The following is a 24,818-nucleotide window of genomic DNA, read 5'->3' as shown; positions in this document are numbered from 1 at the left end:
CCTAGCTGAGCTGAGTATAGTCCTGTGTCTTAGGGTTCCCCTAAGGACCAAAACAAGACATATGTATATATAGAATATTTATTAGAAGAAATCAGCTCACCTAATTGTGGAGAATGAGGAGTCCCAAGCTGGAGACCCACTAGGGCAGTGGTGTGGTTTCAGTCTGAATTGGTCTAAAGGCCTGAGAACCAGAAGAGTTTATGTTTTAAGTACTAGTCCAAGGGCATGAGAAGGTCAATGTCTCAGCTCAACAGTCAGAAAGACAAAATACCCTCTTACTCAATCTTTTGATTTTATTCAGGTCTTCGGTGGCTTCGATGAGAATCACATCAAGAAGGGCAATTTGCTTTACTTAGTTTACTGATTCAAGTGTTGATCTCATCCAAAAACATCCTCACAGACATACCAGAATGATGTTTGACTAAAATGTCTGGTGGCCTAGTCACACTGACATATAAAATTAATCATTTCATCCTGGCCTATTTGCTATCATGACCTGAACCTCTCCTAAGAGAGAAGGATTCTCATTCATAGGTCCCCCTTTGGGGAGAAAAACATGGGTATGCAAAAGAGAGCCTTGGCCCCCTAATATTCCTGAGTGTAGACTGGATTGGTAGGTAGGTCACACAAGTGCAACGCCTCCCCACTCCAGCCCCTGTGTAGAAGTCCACGGTAATAGACCCCAACTCTCTTTCCTGATACATATAGGGTCATTCTCTGAATTATGTTTTACATAACAGTTTTGGAAATCAAAATCAATAGACATTAGCTTGCAAGAGGGAACCTATTTGCCTCGAGATTTTTAGTCAGGCCCAAGCAGCTCAGAAAACGGATATTTTGTGTGGGGCTTCCTCCCATGTGTTTCTTAAATGACAAGAAACATGTTTAAAACATGCATAAGCATCAGGATGTTACTTTTCTAGAACGAGAACCCTAGAAAAGTTAAAACAACTTCAGAGATTATTTCATTTGACCTGCTCAGGGCAAATGGAGTCCTGTTGTAGTCAGTTTCTCTGTCTTTCTGTTTCTCTCCTTCTCCCTCTGTCTCTGGCTGTTGGGCGTCTGAAACCCTCTTAAAATGGATGGTTCCTTCAGTTCACAAGTCACAGTGGGAGACGAAGCTTGATTCTCAATGCAGATGTTGAAAACCCTAGACTTTTACATTATCAGCCTGACTTGCACTTGCCGCCAATTCTGAACTGGGATCTCATGGTATAAAACAAACAAACAAGCAAAAAACAGGGAGGTAGGTGGTGGCAGCAAGGTGGTCAGAAACTGCAGATTCAATGCCACAACAGCGGCATTCTTGTTCAGTTCTGAAGGTTGCAATGGTGTCCTCTTCTGACTGGTTATTGTCCCATGGTTTGGCATGGTCCTAGTTGCTGCCAGTGTCCCATGTTCCTTTTCTTTCTTTCTTTCTTTCTTTCTTTCTTTCTTTCTTTCTTTTGAGAAAGAGAGAGAGAGAGAGAGAGAATGAATGGGGGAGGGGCAGAGAGAGAGGGAGACACAGAATCCGAAGCAGGCTCCAGGCTCTGAGCTGTCAGCCCAGAGCCCGACCCAGGGCTCGAACTCACCAGCTGTGACATCATGACCTGAGTTGAAGTTGGACGCTTAGCCAACTGAGCCACCCAGGCGCCTCCCCCTCCATGTTCCTTTTCAATGGCTTTTCCCCCCCAGTTATTATGGTCTTGTGTCCTGAGAGTTATCCTACGTCTTCTCAGTAAAATACTTCTCTGTTTCGGTCAGTCAAAGTTTCATTTGCGTGTTGTTTTTTGGTTTCCTGGAACCAAAACCCCTGACTGTTACGTGACGCACTGAGGACAAGCAATCGTATGGTCTGTGGCAGCGCTGGGGAAGAAGACATGGAACTTCCAGCCACGTGGATTTACGTGGGGGGCCAATCTTGCTCTTAACACACCGATGCCATTTCTAGTTCATTCATTCTGCTGGGAACCACCACGTTGTCTCCGCCTTTCTTCTCCACACTGAGAGAATGGGAAAGTAAAGTGGGATGGCAAAGAAGATCAGTGTGGCTTAAAGTATTTTGAGTTGCGATTCAGGTGCCTGGATTAGTGAGAAATAGGTTAGGGAGCAAGCAACCTGAAGCTCAGTGTGATTAATGGCTTCACTGAGTTAGAAGCATATTTCCGTCTCACATAGAATAGAGGGGAGCCGGGCAGGAGGCAGGGGGCTCCAGACTGTCAGAGACCTTGACCAACCTCCCCCTCACTTCCCCTTCACCCTCAGCCCTAGGTGTCCACCTCCATGTTGGGTTGTAGTCAATATCTCGTTGCAGACAGATGGCCCACAGAGCCTAAAATGTTTACTATCCAGCAGACGCTCGCTAAAATTCTTCCTCGCCTGTCTTAGTCAGCTCAGGTTGCCGTAATAAATAGCATGGATGGAAGAACTTAAACAGAGAACTTTTATTTCTCACAGTTCTGGGGCGTGGGAGGTCCAAGATCGAGGTGCTGGCTGATTCAATGTCTGGTGAGAGCTCACTTCCTGCTTTGCAGATGGTGCCTCTTTGCCATGTCCTCACGAGAGAGAGACAGAGAGACAGAGACAGAGACAGGGAGACACAGAGACAGAGACACAGCTCTAGTCTCTTCTTCTTATAAGGACATTCATTCTATCATGGGAGCTTGGCCTCGTGGTTTCATCTAAAACGAATCACCGCCCCATTTCCTAATACGATCATTTGGAAATTAGGGTGTCAACGTATGAATTCTGAGGGGCCACAAACATTCAGTCCACAGCACCACCCCACTGCCTAAAATCTGGGTGGACGCTATTCTTGGTGTATATGGACTCAGATGCGAGTCTTATGGGCAGTGGGGAGCCATAGCAGAGATGCCTGGTCCAAGCAGCGATAACTAGGCGATTCCAACCCTGCCCAGAACCAAGAGTAGGTGAGCGACTTTGCAGAGGCAGAGTTAGCTCTCCGTTCAAGTTAGGAGGCCAAGGCCTAACCAAAGTCCTCTCTCGGAGTCGTGTGCAGAAGTGTGACACCTCTGTGCCTCAGGGCACAAATGTCAACTACTGGGCAGAGAGGCTATAGCATCAGGAGGCTTTTATCTTGAAGTTTTCCGGCCAAATTTAGTATCCGATTATATAAAATAATTGCATTGTAATTCTTAAGAGCAAAATGAATTCTGTCTCGGCCTCAGTGCCTCTTGAGGATTATTAGAAATCATTCTGCAACCAATATCCCAAAAACTCCTGAGAGAAATGAAGGCTCTGTTAAGAAGGAGATTATTAAATCTCTCTGAAAGCCAAGACTTCATCTACAAGTAGCTTCACTGATTATCTCCAACTTCTGTTTCATTTGCTGGCTTCCCACCAATTCACACCAGCCGACAGACATGATCAGTGATATCCATGTTGGTGACACCAGTATTTAGGAATGGGATAGGTTCTATCTCATTCCAGAGCAGATACATGGTAATTATAAAAGCTGTCCATGAATAGGTTTATTACTGATGTTATCCTGTAACCAGAACAGGTACCTTAACGGTTAATTATCTCCTCCTCCTTCCGATTCTGAAAGCACTTTTTTTAAGCCCTGTCATCTCCACTGACATCTACCATTTTAACAGGCCAGGCCTCCCACCTCTTCGAACGCATAGAGTGTTTCTTTTCCTTCCACGCTGGTCCCTCAAGGTTGGCCTGTAAGGGTCAAAATCATTTTACGTCTCCGTGAGTGCATGTTCCTCAGGGGAAGGAACGATGAATAACCATGGCGAGAGCCACGGAGATGACAATACTCATTTTCAAAAACACTCGGACAATCACGAAGTGTTTTTTACGTAAAGTATTAAAAAACACCCGAAGTCTTATAGCTCATCTTTGTGCTGCCAACGCAACTCATATTTATTGCATGATTTTTCTTGAACAGAGAAAACAAGTGCTACAGGGGTCTCCGTGAAAGTTCAGCAACTTGTGTCAAAGAAAAGAGGGGGAAAACAGCGCTAGGTATGTTCGAGAGACATCAAACTACCCAGAATGATGGGCTGAACAGCAGGATGATGCAGCGGGGAGGCTGTGAAAATCAAAAGCATTGATTTTTCTGAGACAGAGCACAGGTTCCCGGTAATCAGAGAACACCTGATGCTTGACGTCTCTGGGTGGGGAGCACGAAGCCAGCCTGCCAGTGGAGACGTGCGGTGTGGACTGCTACTGCTGCGTCTATGCGGGCACCTGCGGGAAGACTGTGGGAGGCGATTCAGCTCCCCTTGGAAGAAGCAAGGCCAGCCCCTCAGATGCCGCTCTGACCTTACGGGACATGTCAGCTGGCTTCCAGAACCGGTGAAGGGCCATCGAGTGACTTCTGCCCCTTCCAGCGCTCCCTTCACTGAAGGAGGTGGGCCACACGCTGCCTGGTCGGGAACTCCCCGAAGAAAGAGGAGGCCCAAGGTCGAATAAATTGGCTTGAGCTGAAGTCTCCCTCTTGGCAGAGTTGGCATCACGGGCAATGGTCTCCTGGCCCGGGACGGTCTGTGAGCAACCGAGTTGACCGGCCGGGTAGGGAAGGCAGGTCCCTCACACCCGCCACAGGAGGTGGTGCGGAAGTGAAACGCCGAGGGGGCTGGTTTCCCTCTTTTCTTTTTCCGGTAACTTCTGGTTTATTCTGTCTAATTTATAAGTGCTGGAAACAAACCAGGAGGACAAAGTGAGTGCATTTGGGTCCACCAAAGCTTCTCTGAGATAACATACACGTTGCTCCACAGAACACTTCTGAAGATACTGGTTTTTCAATGACCGTTGTACTAACAGAATCCCTTTCATGCTAACCGATCAATGTTAGCGAGCGGAAGCAGCCCAAGTCAACACCCCGTGGTTTGTTTTGCACCCTTGGCCTCTGTCACCTCTCGAACTTCAGCTTTCCCTTCTCCCTCTTCCCTTTACGCGTTGCTGTTGCCCGTGAACTTCTGTTTGCTGGGAAACTCACTGCTCCTCCTGCCAGCCTCCGAGATGCTCCCTGCTTTGCTTCCCATATCCATAAGCCTCCCCTCGCTCCCGATTGCCCAGCTTCTAACCAGTTTTCAGCTGCCAGCTTGCAACGTAATTTACTGTGTGAGACATTAGCCACCCCTTAGACACAACTGTATCCTTCAGCTAAGCGATCCCATAGCTCTTTGTGCTTCCTTTGTCTGCACGAAAATAATGACGACGACTTGTGCAACCCAGGTTCTAGACGCTGTTCTCTTTTTTTTTTTCATTTTTAAAAAGCCTTTTTTTAAGTTTATTTATTTATTTTATGAGAGAAAGCACGCAAGCAGGAGAGGGGCAGAGAGAGGGAGAGAGAATCCCAGGCAGGCTCTGCACTGTCAACACAAAGCCCAGTGCAGGGCTTGAACTCACAAACCGTGAGATCATAGACCTGAGCTAAAACCAAGAGTTGCATGTTTAACCGACTGAGCCACCCAGGCACCCCTAGATACTATTCTGAGAACACACATACACACACACACACACAATACACACACATATATACCTATACATGTTTGTATGTATGTATGTATCATCTGTCTGTCCATCTGTCTATTCGGTCTGAAGATTGAATGAGCGAGTATCTATATAGTAACTATAAATATGAGGGAAGTAGATTAGATAGATAGATGAAAAATAGATGAATGTAGACGGTCTTACCCTTTTTTGCCATTTCCCTCTAAGAGGAATATGAAATTCCAGATGCTAAACACCCAACTGACAATTTACCAGATGCCACACTCCGCTGCTTCGGACCATCAGTGTCTGTGTGTATTTTCTCGGGAGCAGTGCCAGCAGAGGTGAAGAGAACACAAAGCGCCATTTTGTACGCATGCCTGGTAGGATCCACCATTGCCAGCGTTTCATCCAGCCAGGGCCCTGATGGGTTTTGCTCAGGAAGGAAGAGACTAAATCTCTCGGGAAAGAGTGATACTGAGGGTAAAAGAAATCATACCCCAGCTGTACTAGCTGGGGTGACAACAACCACTGTGACAAATCAACCCCCAACGGAGTAGCAGCTTACACACAGTAGAAGGCTTATTTCCTGCCGAGCAGTCCCCATGCTTTGGGCCATCCAGTCCTAAAGAGTTTTGAGGGTACCATATGGGCAGTGTTCACGGACCACGCTTAAAAACATGCCCGATCTACTCACCTTCCATTGTTTAAAACTCAGGCACATCGACTATCAGGTTTCTATTGCTGCTGTAACAAATCACCACAACCTTGATGTTTAAGACAATATACATTTATTCTCTTGCAGTTTTGGAGGTCAGAAGTCTGAAATCATTTCCCCTGGACTGAAATCAAGGTGTCCGCAGGACCACACTCCTTCTAGAAGCTGTAGGGGAAAATCTGCGTCCTTGCCTTGACCAGCGTCTGAAGCTGCTTCCCTTGCATTTCTGCGCCCTTGGCCCCTTCCTCCGTCTTCAAAGCCAGCAGTAGCTTGGTGCTCCAGCGGCCACGTGGCTTCCTTCTTCCGTGTCAAATCTCCCTCCACCACCCTCTTACAAGGACACTTGTGACTGCATTTAGGGTCCACGCCTCTTGACACCAGGTCTGGCACATTCGATAGTCCTTTTCTTACACACTGATGAAATCACAGATTTGGGTTTGGGCTTTAGAGATAAAGAGCCCCGTAGAAGTTCTTTATGTGGCTCAAGAGGATTAAAAGTATTTTACGTGGGGCTTTGGGGACAAAGTTCTAAACAACTATGGCATTATTATTACCTTCCTTTGTAAACCACCGTCCCGTAACAGCGAAGCCTTTTGGCAAAGTGATGAGTCTGAAGCTGATACAGTCATTATTGAGCCCCCTGATGAAATGATACCTTAATGATCTCATGATAGCCTCCAGTGGTCATGGAAGTAGTCGACATTCTACCATGGAGCCGCTGGTATGAGGATGGCCAGAGTTTATATAGTTCTTTTTTCTTGTGATTCAGATCTATTAGAGTATATAGCATTTTTAAAGGAGAAAGAGAATATAGGCAAGGTAGAAAAAAAGGAAAGTCTAACAAGGAGCACGATGTCTTTAAAATAGGAACCGTACCCAAGTATAGTAACAGTCAAAGCAGGGGGAATGAGGACATGCAAAAAATAATATATGCAGATAAGATTTTAAAAGCTTAATGAAATGGAGAGAGAGTAAAAGCACTAGCAAAAAAGTACTGGTTCTTTGTAAAAGAAGATATTGTGAGCTTACGCTTTGGAGTTTTAAAAATTCCTTTTCCTTTTGTAACGTGAAAAATAGCGTAAGATTTGAACTAGAAGGTCTTTCATATTTCCTCCATGTCTGAGATTCTCTATGAAATCCAATATGGCTCTGTAATGATATATTATTTTGAACGGTAATAAGGAGTTCTATCAACATGACATTCTTCATTCTGTAACTAAGTTGAAACATTATACTAATAGACTCATCAGTACCCATGCTCATGTTCATGCACCTGTTTTCCCGAAATATCCAATGCGTAGACATTAAGGGCATTTAGGCAACATAAGATGGAGATACTTTGGCTAATCTGTTAGTCCCTGAACACTGCCTTCCCATATGAATAGGACTGAATAAAACCCTATATTTGTGAAGACACTGATCCAGTGATAATTGTACGTGGAGAAGTAAGAGATAGCGTTATTGTGGGTGTGGAGAGAATGGAAACTGTTTTCAATTACTCTAATCTCCAGAGTCAAATATTTAGAGCATGAGGTCATCATTGACCAATGAATTGCTAACAAGCCTCTGCTGCTCTTATCTTATCTCCATGGGCCCTTTGACCTGGGTGGGACCTGAGAGCTTCTTCATTCAACGGACAGCCAGAAATAAGGGATAGTGAACAGAGTTCAAAGCCAGAGGTGTGGAATGAGGAGAAATTGTGTGGTTTTCAAATATGTTTATGGAAATGGTCAGCTCCATAGTGTATCTTTACACTAAGATTAGGCAAAATGGTCACTTGATGGAAGCATCGCCTTTGTTAATGTGTTTGGTTATTTAATTTGTTGAACACAAGCACTAAACTTTCTAGAGGTCTGTACGAGCCTAAGCCTGAGTATATAAAGCAAATAGGAAACCCAAGACTTTTGGATGGATTTAGACACCTTTGGCAGAAAAATCAATGGGTAAGCCCTTTCAGTATAAAGATATTGGGTCCCAAATCAGATGCCTCAAATTATAGCTTTTTAATTTGAAATATTGTTTTTCTTCCTTGAGAACGGCACTCTGTCATGCTTGAATATATGCTATTGCCTGAAAATTGCCTTGTGTTTTTTTTCCTACAGCCCAACTCCTATGTTAAGATACAGAGTTTGTATGTTAGAAAAGTCATTATTACTAGTTAAATCTAAAGAATGTTTCAAATTTTACTTGATAATGAGATATATATGATATTTTGATGCATATCTACTAAGTTAGGACATGTGGCACAGAAACTAAAAACACAGACTCCAGATCTAAGCATCCTGGTCAAACTCTGGCCCTGCCACTCGTTGTCTGTGAGTTTGGTTTTAATCTCTTGATTCCTCAGTTTTTTCATCTATGAAACCTGCTTCATAAGGCTGTTGTGGGAGTTAAGTGAGCTAATACTTGTAAAGGGCTTAAAACAGAGCCTGGGCAGTGATAGGGACCTAATATAAGTTAGATTTAATCATTCATTTTTTTCATATATGTGTAAATAAAGTTTGCCTTAAAAAATTAAAATACTTCCTCCTCTAGATTATTTTCCTTTTCCTTGAAAAAGAGCAATGAATAAAGAACTGAACTCCTCCATGTATAAATTGGAAATGGAAGCTCAGCCAACTTTTAGATTATACCAGTGGGGTCTAAGCCCCTTTTGCAAGAGTCTTGGTCAGTGCTTTGTTTGTATTTTCATCGGGGGGAGGGCAGGAAAAGACTTCACTCTTCACTCTACATGGATCCCCTAACCTGGAATATTGGACATCAGTTGCTCGTCACTGTTGTCATAAAAACTTAAGGAACAGTTCTGTGCAACTCTAAGTTTTGAGAAAATTACAGGGAAGACAAGTCGAGGAGAATCGAAGAAAGTAGAAGAGAAACCAAGATTTATTGAGTGCCTACTATGTGCAAGATACCATAATACACACTTTACACATGTTATCTTTATACAGCACAAGGAATTATTGACTGCATCTTTTAGATGAAAACTGCACGAGTGGGAGAATCGGGATTGGAACCCAGGACCTTCTGATTCTGGCCAGTGTGCTCTTTTTCCTTCTTCAATTTAAATGCCCCTACAACCCTGTGTGATGCATACCGTATATGTCTACCATTCATAATTATAATCCTGAGTAATCAAAATGAGATCGCTTTTCTCTGTAGGTTTTTTTTTTTTAATTTTTTGTTAACGTTTATTTATTTTTGGGACAGAGAGAGACAGAGCATGAACTGGGGAGGGGCAGAGAGAGAGGGAGACACAGAATCGGAAGCAGGCTCCAGGCTCTGAGCCATCAGCCCAGAGCCTGACGTGGGGCTCGAACTCACGGACCGCGAGATCGTGACCTGAGCTGAAGTCGGACGCTTAACCGACTAAGCCACCCAGGCGTCCTGTAGGTTTGGTTTTTTAATCAGGTAAAGTAATGGTATGTTTTAGAAAGTTTTCATTCAAAGTTGTTAAAACAAAACACATTTTTATTCCTGAAGTATTAACACATACATTTTCAGGACAGGTCTCTTAGCTGAGCCCCTTATTCTTTGCCAATGCAGGAGGAACCAGTGAAACGGAACCAAGCATCGGACGGGGAGTGTCAGGACCTACAGAATGGGAGGGAGCCCACGTAAATGTGCTCAGCTGTGAAGTTTCCTTTCTTCCCCCAGCTTTCTGAAGATATAATTAACATTTGACATTGGGTAAGTTTAAGGTGCACAATGTGATGGGTTGATACATGTATACGTTGTGAAATGATTACCACAATTAGGTGAGTTAACACATCCTTCACCTCACATATTCACCTATTTTTGTTGTAGCAGTGGTGGTGAGAACACTTAGGATCTGTTCTATCAGCAACTTTTACATATACAATACAGTATTGTTAACTCTAGTCATTATGTTGTACGTTAGATCCCTAGGGCTTACTCATATTTTAACTGGAAATTTGTCCCCTTGACCAACATCTCATCATTTTTCTCGCCCGCCCCCCCCCCCCACCTCATGGCAACCAGCATTCTATTCCCTGGGGACCTGGGGGTATGTTTGACACTCATGACATCAGAACAGTACCCATGGCAGCCCTCCCCTCCAAAAAAGAGTTGAACCTTCGGGGTTGAGGAGCCAGGCAGGCCATTGCCAGGCTCTGATCCTCCCCACGGCCCATGCAGAGACCCACAGTGGCCTTGACTGGCTGTGTCACAGCCAAAAGACTGGCAGACCTGTCTCCCTCCCATCACCCAACCAGCCTGCCCTGGGATGGCAGTAGGCCCCCTCTTTAAAGCTGTAGCTTTAACTGTTGATGCGGGAAGTTTTTTAAACTGTCGTTGGGAGAATTTTTTAAAAGGTGGGGTCTTGAGGGTGAGTGGTGAGTTCACAGGGCTATGACACACAAGGGCAAAGCGGGTACAGGGCTGTATGTACAGGGTGGGAGATGCAGGGGTGGGTGGGGAGCCTGAGCCCCTGAGAGACATCTTCAATTAATTAATTAATTAATTAATTAGCTAACTTTTTTTTAAAAGTCCTGCTGGGCCTTTTTCAGATTCCACATGTAAGTGAGATCATACATTATTTGTCTTTCTCCCTCTTATTTATTTTACTTAACATCATGCTGTCACAGTTTGTCCATGTTGTCACAAACGTCCAAGTTTACTTCTCTGATGACTAAATAATATCCTGTCGTGTACCTACACACCGCATTTCCTGTTTTCATTCATCCATCATCAATGGAGACTTAGCTTATCTCCCTGTCTTGGCTGTTAGGAATAACGCGACAATGGATGTGGACGTATGGATATCTCTTCAAGATAGTGATTTCACTTCTTTGGGATATTTACCCAGAAGTGGGATTACTGGGGCTTATCGTACTTCTCTGTTCAATTTTTTCGAGAAGTCTCCATACTGTTTTCCACAGTGGCCGCGCCAGTTTACGTTTCCAACAACGTTGTTACAAGGGTTCTCTTTTCTCCACATCCTCCTCGGTGCTTACTATCTCTGGTCGTTTTGACAGTAACCACTCTAACAGGTGTGAGGTGATGCCTCATTGCGGGTTTGACTTGCATTTCCCTGATGATTAGTGATGTTGATTCCCTTTTTGTTGGCCATTTGGGAAAATGTCCATTTGGGTGCTTTTCCGGTATTTTAATCATATTGTTTGGGGGTTTTGTTTGTTTTTGTTGTGTTTTGTTGCTATTGAATTGTGTGAGTTCCTTACATATTTTGGATATCAACTCATCATCAGATGTAGTTTGCAAATATTTTCTCCCATTACACAGGCTGCCTTTTAATTTTGTTGAAATGAACACAATGGTGGGAGCTTTTTAGCTTGATATAGTCTGACTTGTTTATTTTTTGCATTTATTGCTAGTGCTTTTGGCATTATTGCCAAGGCTGATGTCAAGGAGATTTTCCCCTATGTTTTCTTCTAGAAGTTTTCCGGTTTCGGGTCTTACATTTAATCCTTTAATCCACTTGAGTTAATTTTTGGGAGTGGTGTAAGATCCAATTTTATTGGGTCCGATAAAATTCTTCTTTGCATGTGAAAATTGTAAGGGGCCAGTATTATTCTTTTGCACGTGAATATCATTTTCCCAATACATCAATTAAAGAGAACCTCCTTTCCCCATTACTTTTTTAGTATTTTTGCCCCCTCCTCAAATATTAGTTGACTGTATACGCACGGGTTTATTTTTGGGCTCTTGATTCTGCCCCATTGGTCTATATGTCTGTTTTTATGCCAATGCCATACTGTTTTGATGACTATAGCTTTCTAATATAGCTTGAGGTCAGTAAATGTGATGCCTCTAGCTCTGTTCTTTCTCAGTATTACTTTAGAATTGTGAAATCTCTAAACCTGGGAATTTGGATTCTGATGCTTCTGGTAGCAGCTAGACCTCAAGGGGAAATGCAGGTGCCCTGACCCTTCCTACTTCCAGAATCAGGGAGATCAAGATGACCCAGCCTCTAGTTCCTACCTACTGGTCTCAGCATAGCCATTCTCTCCCCATGTCTCTCTAGGATGGGACAAAAGTTCAGTTCCCAGGCTTACTTCTAACCCAGAGCAGACAAGAGAAGACAGAGGTCCTTGGAGACATCCTTAGTAGTCACTCTACCCCATATCTCTACACCCCACCCTCACCCTCACCTCTGGAGCACAGGGGCCAACCTCATTCAGGAGCTGCTTCCTCCATTCTCTGGAGTGATATTTGCAAGGGCTTTGGGAAAAATTCCCAAGGTGTAGGGATATGTGGAAAAACTTTGTGGGATTAATGAGATGCTTTGGAACCATGCAATCCCTTGAGAGAATGTTCATTTGTTGAATAAAGAAATACATTTCTTGGGCACCTGGGTGGCTCAGTCGGTTAAGCGTCTGACTTCAGCTCAGGTCATGATCTCCCAGTTCGTGGGTTCAAGCCCTGCATCAAGCTCTGTGCTGACAGCTGAGAGCCTGGAGCCTTCTTTGGATTCTGCGTCTCCCTCTCTCTGCCCCTCCCCCACTTGCGCTCTGTCTCTCTCCGTCACTCAAAAATGAATAAAAAACATTAAAAACTTAAAGAAATACACTTCCGTAGTATATCCCAGCCTCTGAGAGCTATAGATGTTCTCAGAAGTCTCTTTCCAAATTTTCATAAATGTATCTTTTCTTTTTGGGGGAAGGAGGACATACAGAATATGATTTTCAATAATATTAATTATCCATATTCATAAATAATTATTGAGCTATGCATATTCTCTGAAATTATTTTTTGTACATTTTATATCTTCTACCTATAATAAAAGAATACCTCAAGACATAGGCCAAACAAAAATGAAGAGGAAAACAAGACTTGGAGTCAAGCCAGTCACATACTTTGCCCACTGGAAAGCAGCCAAAGCACAGACTAAAGGCATAATCCTGGGGTTAAGCTGGAGGATATGACCCATTGCTTTTCCTATGGTAAGACACGTACATAAAGCATTTCCTTCCATTTATATCCAACTCTAGGGAGGATGTAGGGAATGAGGTAGGTGCCTGTGATATTTGAGTGACTAAGCAATTTTTTTAGTAAGGCTGATGAGTAGCCAAATGGAGTCTTTCAATAATCATATTGGATTTACATTATTTTATTTTCATTTCATTTCATTTTTTTCAGCTTTATTGAGGTATCATTGACAAATAAAATTGTATGATACTTAAATGCACAACATGATGACTTCATTGATATACATATTAAGAAATGATACGTCTTTCCCATATTAGCTATCTTTGGTCAGGCTGAATGAACCAATTTTGGAATAGCATAATTGAAAGACATTAAAGTCCTCTGTGAAGAAAATGGCCATTTCATAGAATAAGAATTGACAGAATTTTCTACCGTTGCTCAAGCTCTCTTGACTGACCCGTGCCTGTATTCTACATGAACACAGAGCCAGCTGGTCATTAAGGAGACTGTTTGAGAATATGAACTTCTGGCCAAATTCAGTGCTTATTCTATCTGATCAGTGTCCTGGAGATGACCCTGAAGATGGAGAAGAAGAGGGTATAGCTGACTGTATCCATGTACCATGAAATGATCCGAGTGCCTGATGAAAAACATGACCATGTTCCCATTTCCAAATAGATTCCTGGTGGGATCTCTATGCCCTGAGGGATCTATATGCAAAGTCCTAGAATTTCTTTACATGCATAAAGAAAATGCCAGAGAGATATATTATTTTATTGCTAAATAAGGTGTTGACCCCGAGTTCCCATCCTGTTTCCTCTTTCAGTAGCCTAAGATGGTTCACATGTGAGCCTAGAGGTGTATGTTTGCCTGCTGAGCATAAGGGATACGACTAGACTCAAGGAGCTAATGCAAACTGCATCGAGCGATACCAGGCAAATAATATACTTTTACTAAGCATTTGCCACTATTTGTTACCATCATTACTATTTTAAGTGATGGTCATCCTCCTCTCCTGAGCAATAAGCTGTAGGCTCCTGGCTTTGAGGAAAGGCTGCGTTATCCAAAGGGGAAATACAGTAATACCGCAAAGCATTATCTTCCTAACCTACAGTTTTTAATATAATAGTTCTGTTTGTTTGCTGGCTTCTCTTGGATTTTTGAAATACAACAGAGACGTAGCTATAACTTAACAGTGATCGGTTCCACATTTAGAGGAAAGCCGTGGCTGCCTGTCAGTGAGACTTCTTAAAGTAACATAGATGTAAAGTCAAACCACACTTTTTACCCACTACCCTGAGAAATATTGTCATTCAACTCTGGGCATCCATAGCCATAAAAGGGTATTGGGGGGATAGTTCCCTGTGATCTTTTTAAAAAATTTTTTAGAAGTTTATGTTATCTATTCTGAGAGAGACAGAGCGAGAGAGAGAGAGAGAGAGAGCACACAAGTTGGGAAGGGGCAGAGAGAGGGAGAGAGAGACAGTGTCAAGTTTATAGTGCAGAGCCCAACATGGGGCTCAAACCCATGAACCGTGAGATCATGACCTGAGCTGAAATCAAGAGTCGGTCACTTAACCAACGGAGCCACAGAGGCGCCCCATAATTCCCTGTGTTCTTAAGACAAATCGACTTAGGTCTTTGGCCCACAAATAGATTTGAGAGCATAAGGTAGGCACAGATAGAGCTATCTCTTCACAGTGGAATCAGACAAATGATGGCTTTAGGGGAAATAACATCTGAAGAAGACATCCACTTCCTATTAAAGCCCAATTAGAGCAGTAAATCAGAAAACAAAGACTGGATAAAACTGCTGATTTCATAGACAGAAAAAGTTTAGAGGTTTATTGAGGAGTACTCGTATAGTATTTCTTTCTAAAACAAAACAAAATCATGATCACAGAGGTTTGCTTCTGCAAGCAGCCACAGCTGTATACAATATGTAAGTATCGATCTCAGGCTCAGAAACCACATTAAAATAAAGTTAAGAGCCTGGCTTACATCTATCAAATTTTGGGTAATGTCAAGGTTATGCCAAGTCTCCCAGCCACAGAACACCCCTGTGTAATGCCAAGGCCCCTCCACTCATCTGGTTCTTTATATTGGGCTGTTTGATCCCCAGTCGGTTTGAATGCCTCCAAGCAGAAGATCTGGAAAGCAGAGACTGAGGTTAAAAATTCCACTTGGTTTTCATTTTCTGATCCCTTGCAGTAAGCACGACGTCTATGAGCCACCACACTTTCTAAGTCTTCAGCTTTGAAAGAGTTGCCATTCTAATGAGTAAGAACTTGGAGAATAAAAAATCTGAATGAAACACGATGGTGGTATTCCCCACTGCACCTTGGGGGGAACTAAGAGGGAGACAAGATCAGACCAAAGAACATCCAGGGGATAATACGATGAGATCCCTGCCCTAGACTGTGGATTTGGAACAAAGGGAAGCCTTCAGTTATAGCTAAGCCAATTCTGTCTTTGAGTACGTATTTTTAATGTTTATTCATTTTTGAGAGAGAGGGAGAGAGCAGGGGAGGGCAGAGATAGAGGGAGATACAGAATCCGAAGCAGGCTCCAAGCTCTGAGCTGTCAGCACAGAGCCTGATGCAGGGCTTGAACCCACAAACTGTGAGATCATGACCTGAGCCGGACTTGGACACTTAACCGACTGAGTCACCCAGGCAGCCTGCAAGTTCTGTCTTTAAAATGGACTTGGGGTTTTCCTCTAATGAAGAGTGCAAAAAATGTTGCCGTGGAATTGAGTGTAAATAGTGAATAGTCGTTGGAGGCTTCAAGTTTAAACTAACAAAATGACAATTACGCGTCGATTATATAAATATCCTCTATCTAAGTTTATCATGAGCCTTTCCACATACACGATGTATGTACAAGAGGCAAGAAACATTGTCTGCTCTGACAGGTCTCTCAGGTGGAGGAAGGTGGCTGCACAACAAATTGAGATAGCACAGCTTAAATCCCTCATGGTGATAAATACTGAATATGTCTCTACGTATTTTGCTGTGCTGGGCGTCAGCCCAAATTCCACCTCACATCCACTCTGTGACTTTAGGGCAGTAGTAACTTTCCAGCCTGTTCTCCATCTCTCTGCCAGTTACATAAAAATACTAGAAAAAAGTTATAAAATCATGTCTGTTTCTTCAAGCTTTGGGGGAGTCATTGGTACTACCGATCAATACATTCTAGAGCAAAAAGGAAAAGGAAACAGCTCCTTATATTTGCCAAACTTTCGCAAGTATATATTGATCGCAGTTTCTATGTCCTGCTGTTCATGCGGCCCCTCTCATCACAGACGAAACTGCCGTGTAGTTAATCTTGTCACTCTGGCCTCGTCTAGAAGTTCCTGTTCTATTCTAGTCTGTTCTATTCTATTTCTGCCTTCAAACCCTTTGAAGTCAAATTATGAACTGCTGAGCATATCATAGATGCAAGGCACTGTATACAATAAGGAATCTGATCTAGGCATAGGTGAAAACAAGATCATTGTTAGTTTCCATGCAAGTACAAGATTAGCAAATATAATAAAGCTGATTTATGGCACCGTTCAAAGCATGAAGAAATGAAACGTTCTCAAATGAAATAACTGCCTGTGTGTATATTTGGGATCTGGGATAAGTTCTTCCCTTCCCTGAACCTCCATTTCCTTACCTGTAAAATGGGGCAAAAACAGTACCTAATTCGTAGGTTTCCTATGTGAGAACTGGATGAGGCAGCATGCATAAAGAATTTAGGAGAGCCTAAATCATGAGTGCTATTATGGGCTCACCTGCGCTAAAGCCCCAGTACTCCAGAACGTGGCTGTATTTGGGAATAGGGACTTTTAAAGAGGTAATTACGTTAAAATGAGGCCATTATTTACATTAGTAATGATTTAATATGACTGGTGTCCTTATAAGAAGAGATTAGGACACAGAGACACGAGGGGTGCATGTGCACCGAGAGACAGCCATCTGTCAGCCAAGGAGGGGACTTGGAACAGATCCCTCTCTCATGACCGTCAGAGGAAACAATCCTGTTTGGCACCTTGGTCTTAAACTCTTAGCCTCTAGAACTTAAAGAAAATTCATTTCTGGCGAATAAGCTGCCCAGTCTGCAGTATTTGGTTACGGCAGCCTGAGCAGACGAATACAACTGCTCAGTAGATGTTTGCTCTACAGAGAGGGTAAGGGCAGAGCGAGGAAAATGAATGTGTACACGGAACACTACAAGGAGATGTGGTCACCACGTCCCCTTGGGTTGACCTCCCTGGACGACCTCAAGGAGCTCTCTCTCTCCGGCACCAGAGCAGTATCATTGGATTGTCTTCTCCAGTCGGCAAGGAAATTCTGGAAAGAATTGCAGGTACTCGCAGACAAAGGAGAAGCAGAGCCTCTCATCGATATCACTTTATACATTCATTTGGAAGAAGACTGGGCTTCAAGTCATACCGAAGTAACACAAAACACAAGGAGCCCTTATTCTCCCCGAGACGCTTGACGATTTGCATGTATAAATCAAGAGTGCATTTTCAAAATGCTTGGCTTCTTTTATGAACGTCTTGATTTCTCCAGGCCAAAGTATCTCAGAATCCAGAGTGCAAAACAAAATAAGCCAGGACAATATGTATCAGAGTCTACTCATAGGGACCTAATTGGTGCAATCATTAAACGGTATGTTCTCAGCCAGTCAGTTGGGTGATGCATGCGAATATGTAATTCCTTACTACAGACCCAGCCTGCTGATATATGTCTTTCTGCAGTCAAGTCCAGGAGGCTGAGGGAAGTCGGGCTTAGAATTCTGTGGCATCTCAATATCTCAGTGTTATCTCAACAACAACACAAATTCAACAAGGATCTAATAGTGTATTGCTGCCAATATCTGGATCTTTTTTTTGCTAAGTGTTCTTTTTCCTTTGCTTGCAGCATAATTTTAAAATCATGTAGTGCACTTATATTATTTAGGAGAAACCAGATGATATCTCTGTACCCTGAGGTCAGACCCCAATAGCCATCAGTTAGCACTTGACTGCTGTGGGCCAGGCACATGATGTTTTAAGTACTTCATTAGTCTGGGGCCATGTTCCCTGGGGCTTCCATAGAACAAAGGGTATTATGGACGCTTTCCAAATGTTCATTTGTTTTACATCATTGTTATTAAATGTAGGCAGGCCGAGTAAGAAGGAGAAGTCTAGGATTTTCGATGGCACCTTTGAAATCTTCCAGTCCAGGGGTGGCAAATAGATTTTATTTCCATTGTTAACTCTTATCAATTGATTGTGGCTTCACCCAGAGCATGATGTTGAAACTGTGCCAAAGCCAACTGTGGACTCAACAGAAAATAATGCCAAGGTTGATCCTGATGTCCGCTGTGGGCACAAGATTGGGGAGTGGCAGACTTAGAGATATGAAAGTCTTACCCTTTCTTCTTATGGAGGAGGAAACTGAGCTCCAAAGACATTAAATGATACTCTGAAGATCACACAATTAGTTAGCAAAAAAGGCCAATATCCTGACTCCCTTTCTACCACATCACTGAAGAACAATGCATGAGTATAGCTTAATTCTGCCCTCCAGGTGATAAAACCAGTCTTCGTCTCTGATGAGACTGTAATCCAAAAAAAGCCTCCCGTCCCCAACACACATACCACCCTTCTTCCCTGAAGGATATGTTTCCTCTGCATTGACTTAGAGGTATTTTTCTCCTGAGACCCTTTTCATGTTAGAAATAGGAGATACAGTTTGTCTCCAGGTTCTATTTACTCATCTGTAAACGGGAGAGTAATACACAAAGTCTGAATTCTGCGTGAATTTCCATTATTAAAGCCCTTTGAGTTCTTTACAAAAAGAGTTCAAACCTGAAAATCTCTTTGGTTATCGGGGAGCCTGGGTGGTTCAGTTGGTTAAGCCTCCGACTTTGGCTCAGGTCATGATCTCGCAGTTCATGGGTTTGAGCCCTGGGTCAGGTTCTGTGCTGACAGCTCAGAGCCTGGAGCCTGCTTCGGATTCTGTGTCTCCCTCTCTGTCTCTGTCCCTCCCCCGCTCACACTCTCCGTCTCTCAAAATGAATGAACATTAAAAAATGAAAATAAAAGAAACATTTACAAAAATTTCTTTTGTTCTCAATATGCCAAATACAGGTAAGAAAATATAAACCTTATATATGTAAACACAAAATGTTCTGCACATGAGCTGAGTGAACCACGGGGGAAAGAAGTTTTAAAAAAGGGTAAAAATCTAGTGAACCTTCTTAAGGAATAAGAGCAAGGAGTTAAATTCTAATTCTTTGTAGCAATTATTTTTTCCCCTTGGGAAAGGACATTAAGAACTTTTGCACCGTAATGCCATCTATTTTTTATTGCGCCAATGAACAAGTACATCTTTCCAAACTGCCACTATTCATCACTTTTAAATAAGAATAGATGAGTTTGAAAAGATATGAAGATTCATTAGTCCCAGCTCTAAATATTGCAGGTGAAATTATTTCCATCCATTGCGGCCTCCTGCAGACTCAGAGAAGTGGCACATGATATCCTTGAAAATTATGCTTCCGAAGAGAGTGGCCCTTGTTTGGACAAATGCAAAGGCAACAAGACGCTGTGTTCGTTTCCCCAACATATCACGTATACGGCCAGATAAGGAATACCATTCGATCTCATGGGAACGAGTCCTTTCTATATACTGAGACCATCCAAACAGCTGGAAGAGGATGTGATTATCGATATGACATTTTAATGGAGTTCTGTAGTCAGTGGGAAAGTTTTATTAAGATCTGCTTCCAGGGTGCCTGGGTGGCTCAGTCGGTTAAGGGTCCGACTTCGGCTCAGGTCATGGTCTCGCGGTCTGTGCGTTCAAGCCCTGAATCAGGCTCTGTGCTGACAGCTCAGAGCCTGGAGCCCGCTTCAGATTCTGTGTCTCCCTCTCTCTCTGCCCCTCCCCCACTCATTCTCTCTCTCTCTCTCTCTCCCAAAAATAAATAAACATTAAAAAAAATCTACTTCCTGAAGCACATGGGTGGCTCAGTCAGTTAAGTGTCCAACTCTTGATTTCAGCTCAGATCCTGATCTCGCAATTTGTGAGTTTGAGCTCCACATCAAGCTCTGCATTAGCAGTGTGAAGACTGCTTGAGATTCTCTCTCTCTTTCTCGCTCTGCCTCACCCCTGCTCTCACTCCCTGTCTTAAAAATCAATAAACATTGGGGCGCCTGGGTGGCGCAGTCGGTTAAGCGTCCGACTTCAGCCAGGTCACGATCTCGCGGTCCGTGAGTTCGAGCCCCGCGTCAGGCTCTGGGCTGATGGCTCAGAGCCTGGAGCCTGTTTCCGATTCTGTGTCTTCCTCTCTCTCTGCCCCTCCCCCGTTCATGCTCTGTCTCTCTCTGTCCCAAAAATAAATAAACGTAGAAAAAAAAAATCAATAAACATTAACGAAAAAAAGGAAAAAGGCGGTCCACTTCCTTCTAACCACTTTAACCTCCAGAAGCCAATAACTGGGGTAGTATTTACTCCCGAGGAAAAGGCATGAGGAGTCATGAGTTCTTGTGAGCACCTACCTACCCAGCGCCCTGTTTGGAGATTTACATAGATTACCATATTCATTGCCACGACACTCCAAAAGGGTAGATATAATCTGCAGATAGAGACAGAGATACTGAGGGCATCGGCGGGTTGAAGCAGTTCAGTGCTCTGGAAGCAGGACTAGACTCTCCCTTGACTCCTTTCCACCAGCCCAACCTGAAGGCTGCTCTACACTATACTTCCCGGCCAAGCCCTATCCCTCAGAATCCTAATTCTTTGAAGATCTTCTTCCGAGACATCCAAACCTCTACTCTAGCATTGCCATTTGATTTACCTCCACATGCCCAGGTTCCAAATGGGAATACCTAACTCCCCCATACGTAGGAAGGGCTAGTCCTACACACTTTCTGGGGGTGGTGTTTTGAGCTTGCCTGAAATGTACACAGCGAATGAGACATGACTAGGGAGAGATTATCATACCTCATTTATGACGTCGATTTTATCTTGCGTGTCACTAGGCTTCTGTTACTTACTTGATCGAGGGCAAGAACTATGTCCTGCAGCCTGACTCCCCTATCCCTCCAGTACCTAGTCCTGTGCTTTGCACATAGTAGGTGCTCAATACTTGTGAGAAGAACGACTGACTACCTGAATGACTTAATGGGTGGATCATAGCTCACTGGTGGAGTGTCCTCATGTGCCAACCCGTTTCTCCCTTTTCACTCACCTTCTACCTCCTGAGCCACTTCATAGGCAAAAATGCACCCTCTTTCCCTCTCCTCTGCTCACCCGATGTGCCCTCCACCGTGTGTCACCCTCTACCGACTTGCCACAGTGTAATGAGGGCCTAATGAGAATGACTCAGCTCAGTGTTGCATCTAGATGTCCCATGACCTTTTCTTCTTTATCATTTGCTCATTGCCAGTCTGAGTGACTCAGCTTTTGGCTTAATGGAAGTGGTGACTATACAGCATAGAATTCTCCATATCTGTATCTATACCAATAATTTATTTATATATATATATATACAAAATAATTTTATAGGTAAATTTATATATTCGAACTCTCTATATTCATATTTATAATCACACACACACACACACACACACACACACACACACACACACAATTTTTAAAACTCTCCCACAGCCATGATCTCATTTGACACGGCACCTTCTGAGACCACCAGGACGTACCTCACAAGTCTTATCTTCCAGGAAGTAAAGGTGACTTAACCAAAGTCACACAGTTAAGCCATCAAGTGGCAGACACATGTCCCACTTTTTTTCACTACCACCCATCTCTTCTTCGATCGTTGGCTGACCTTGTTTCCATTCTTAGGGCAAAGACGTAACACCCATGCCTCTGTTTGAGTCTAGCACAGTAAATGTTATAAACTTGACTGTAGCCTCTAAAAGTGAAACCTAGCTATGAAAAAAAACATTTACCGGAAATATCGAATATTTTAAAAACTCCCATCTTACTGAAATCTCATCAGGGATGGACACTCACATCTATTCATTTGTGAGGACTTGGGGGTTTGGAAGTAGCATGAAAAGTAAGTATCATGGGAGCCCCCAGAGGTCTTTGTCCCATTGAAGGGTCCATTGCCGAATATGGCCAGAGAACAGTCCTACAGCCAGTGTGGCTGGGGCACAGGTGAGCGGCTGATGGGCCAGATGATCTGTTTTGAGAGAGAGGGAAATTCGCCTTGGCTGGCGTGGTGGTGAAAGGGGGTTTAGCAGAAGACAGAGGACAGATGTGACAGATACCTGACTGAGAGTGCAGAATTGCTGGGTCCAGGAGGGCACTAGCTTGCTATGTGCACTTGTGGGACCACTGGGATGCCCAAAATTGGTATTTAGGCCTTGTTTCTATTTAAGTTAGTTATGTAACTGTTTTAAAATTATTTTTGTCTTGGATCCATTTACCTGCGTGTTAAACGGAGACAAATTTGCCAGTTCTTAGCTATGGACACTGAGGATAAGTTTTAATTTCTCTAAGTGTCATATTTCCACTTTTGGGAAATAGCCTGTAACCTGCTGCACAGCATTGTTGTGAGAATCAAATGAGATGATCTAAGTGAGGCCTCCAGGACAATGCTTGGCACAGAGTAGTTGCTCAGTTATTTATTTTCTAGGTGGGTTTACATGCTCATCTGTCCTTTATACTAAACATACCCTTGGCAACAACTGTCTCGATTCCCAAAGTCCAGATCTCCTGGAAACACTGACAGTCATTTCTTCAGTCTAGAGACTAGACAGATAGATGGGTAGATAGTAAGTAACAAATGGGCAGATGGGCAGAGAGAAGGAGACAGAAATTGAGAGAAACACGTGGTACATACACAGATGGAGAGAGATACCGGTGGAGAAAATCAAGTCAGAGACGGGGAGAAAAAGGGGAAGAGACGGGAAGATAGATGGAAATTGATAGGGAATTGAAGTATTGTTCTTGACTCACTCCCACCTCCATGAGACATTACCATTTAATCTCTCTGAATCCAAAGGCTGAGTAATTGCAAATGGCATTTGGACCTGGAAGGTTTCACCGCAGGTCCTGGTTATGTGTATTTCTTTCTTGTCACTGAGTAATGATATCACAGGAAAGTGGAGCTACGAAGTAAGGACGAAAAACTTGCAAACCTACTCAGATAAAAATGGGCCCAAATGAAAACTGGAGAGCTAAGGGTATATAACTTCCCCCAATCTAATTGTACATTTTCAACCTTCTTCCCCTCTCCCCGACACCTCCTTTCCCCTGCCAAGCGTTCCCATGACCTCAGATTTTATGTGTAGCTGGGAGGTAACTAAAGTTAGTGTTTATGTGGAATCCAGGGGTGTTAAGAGCAGGGTGAATTCACACTGGGTGAATCGGGATAGAGGCTGGTAGGAATAGGTCCTTGGAAGAAAGAGCCCAGTAAAGCAGAGCCCATCGAGACTGGGTGCCTGAAATAATGGCACACACCTCACATACCTGGAGCAGGAAAAGGTCTCAGGCAATGGCAGTGTCCTCGCTGACCATTACCAATTCACAGAAGGCACGTATGAGAAATGGACATGACAAGTTTGAACCGAGTGGCCCCCATGCATGTTGTGACTTGGGACTGATGACAGCAGTTTACAGGGTTTATGTCCTTTGATGGCCACTGGCTCAGTTCTTCCCAGCCAGACCCTTGGAAGAAAAGTTCCATTCCCAAACTTTTCCAGTTATCAGGAATCCATTTTTAAGCACAAAATACTTCATGCCCCCCCTCCATGATTATAACGGTAGCTAACATTTTATCATGTGCCAGCCTTGCTTAGGTGTTTTCTGTGTGTTGATTCTGTTCATGTTCATTCCATCTTTGTTAGGAAAATAGCCTGTCATCTCACAAAGGAGAAAGCCAAGGTAAGGGGAAGTCACAGGACAGGTAAGGGGGAGCTGAGTTATGACACCATTCCACAGTCCCTGCTCTTAACAGCTACGCTACCCTCTCTCTTGATTGTAGGTGAGCTTTCATTGCAAAACAAGTCACATAAGAATAGAAGGATTCCATACACATCCAGCAATGCTTTTAAATTAATCTCATAGAGCTGAAAAAAATAATACACTGGAGGTATTATGTATCAGATCCATAAACAACACTTGAAACAGCACGGGGGTGTGTATTACTTCCTGTGATGGCAGCCTTTGCCGTGGCAATGCATGGTCAGACCATCCCCATGCCTACACGGCCCCAGGGCTCGCTGTTCCAAACCTTATCATACTCTCTTGGGCCTTGGCTATCTATCTGTTGTGTCCTTGGGGTCGGGACGGTGTATTCTTTGTAATTGTAATTTATGCACGCATCACTTCTTGCCCATTATAGGTGCTCAGTAAATATTTTTGGAGTGAATGAGTGCATAGTTCGGTATCTAGGTCCTCCCTTCTCCTATCAAGGCTATTTGCAAGTACAGATGATTTGGAAACAACTAGCTTAGAAGGTGTAATCAATGATCATACCAGGTCTTTCAAGAGAGGTAGGGCTGTACAGGAGCGCCCCTGAGAGGGACCAGTATAAAAAGCATGGCGCGAGGTGGGTTCCTGGAGCCCCTTTCCTGGGCCACTGTAAAGCACCTATTTGAAGATGGTAACGGACATCATGATCAATAAAGGGTGAGTGTCAACAGATACCTTCAGGGAAGATGGCAAGCTCTTTGGCCTGTCCCGGTCTGAGGGTGCTGCACATCTTGAGGTTCACGTGGAACATAGGGCAGAGTGGG

The sequence above is a fragment of the Felis catus genome, chromosome A1 (assembly GCF_018350175.1).
Source record: "Felis catus isolate Fca126 chromosome A1, F.catus_Fca126_mat1.0, whole genome shotgun sequence".
Lineage (NCBI taxonomy): Eukaryota > Metazoa > Chordata > Mammalia > Carnivora > Felidae > Felis > Felis catus.
Note: the sequence above shows the minus strand (reverse complement) of the source record.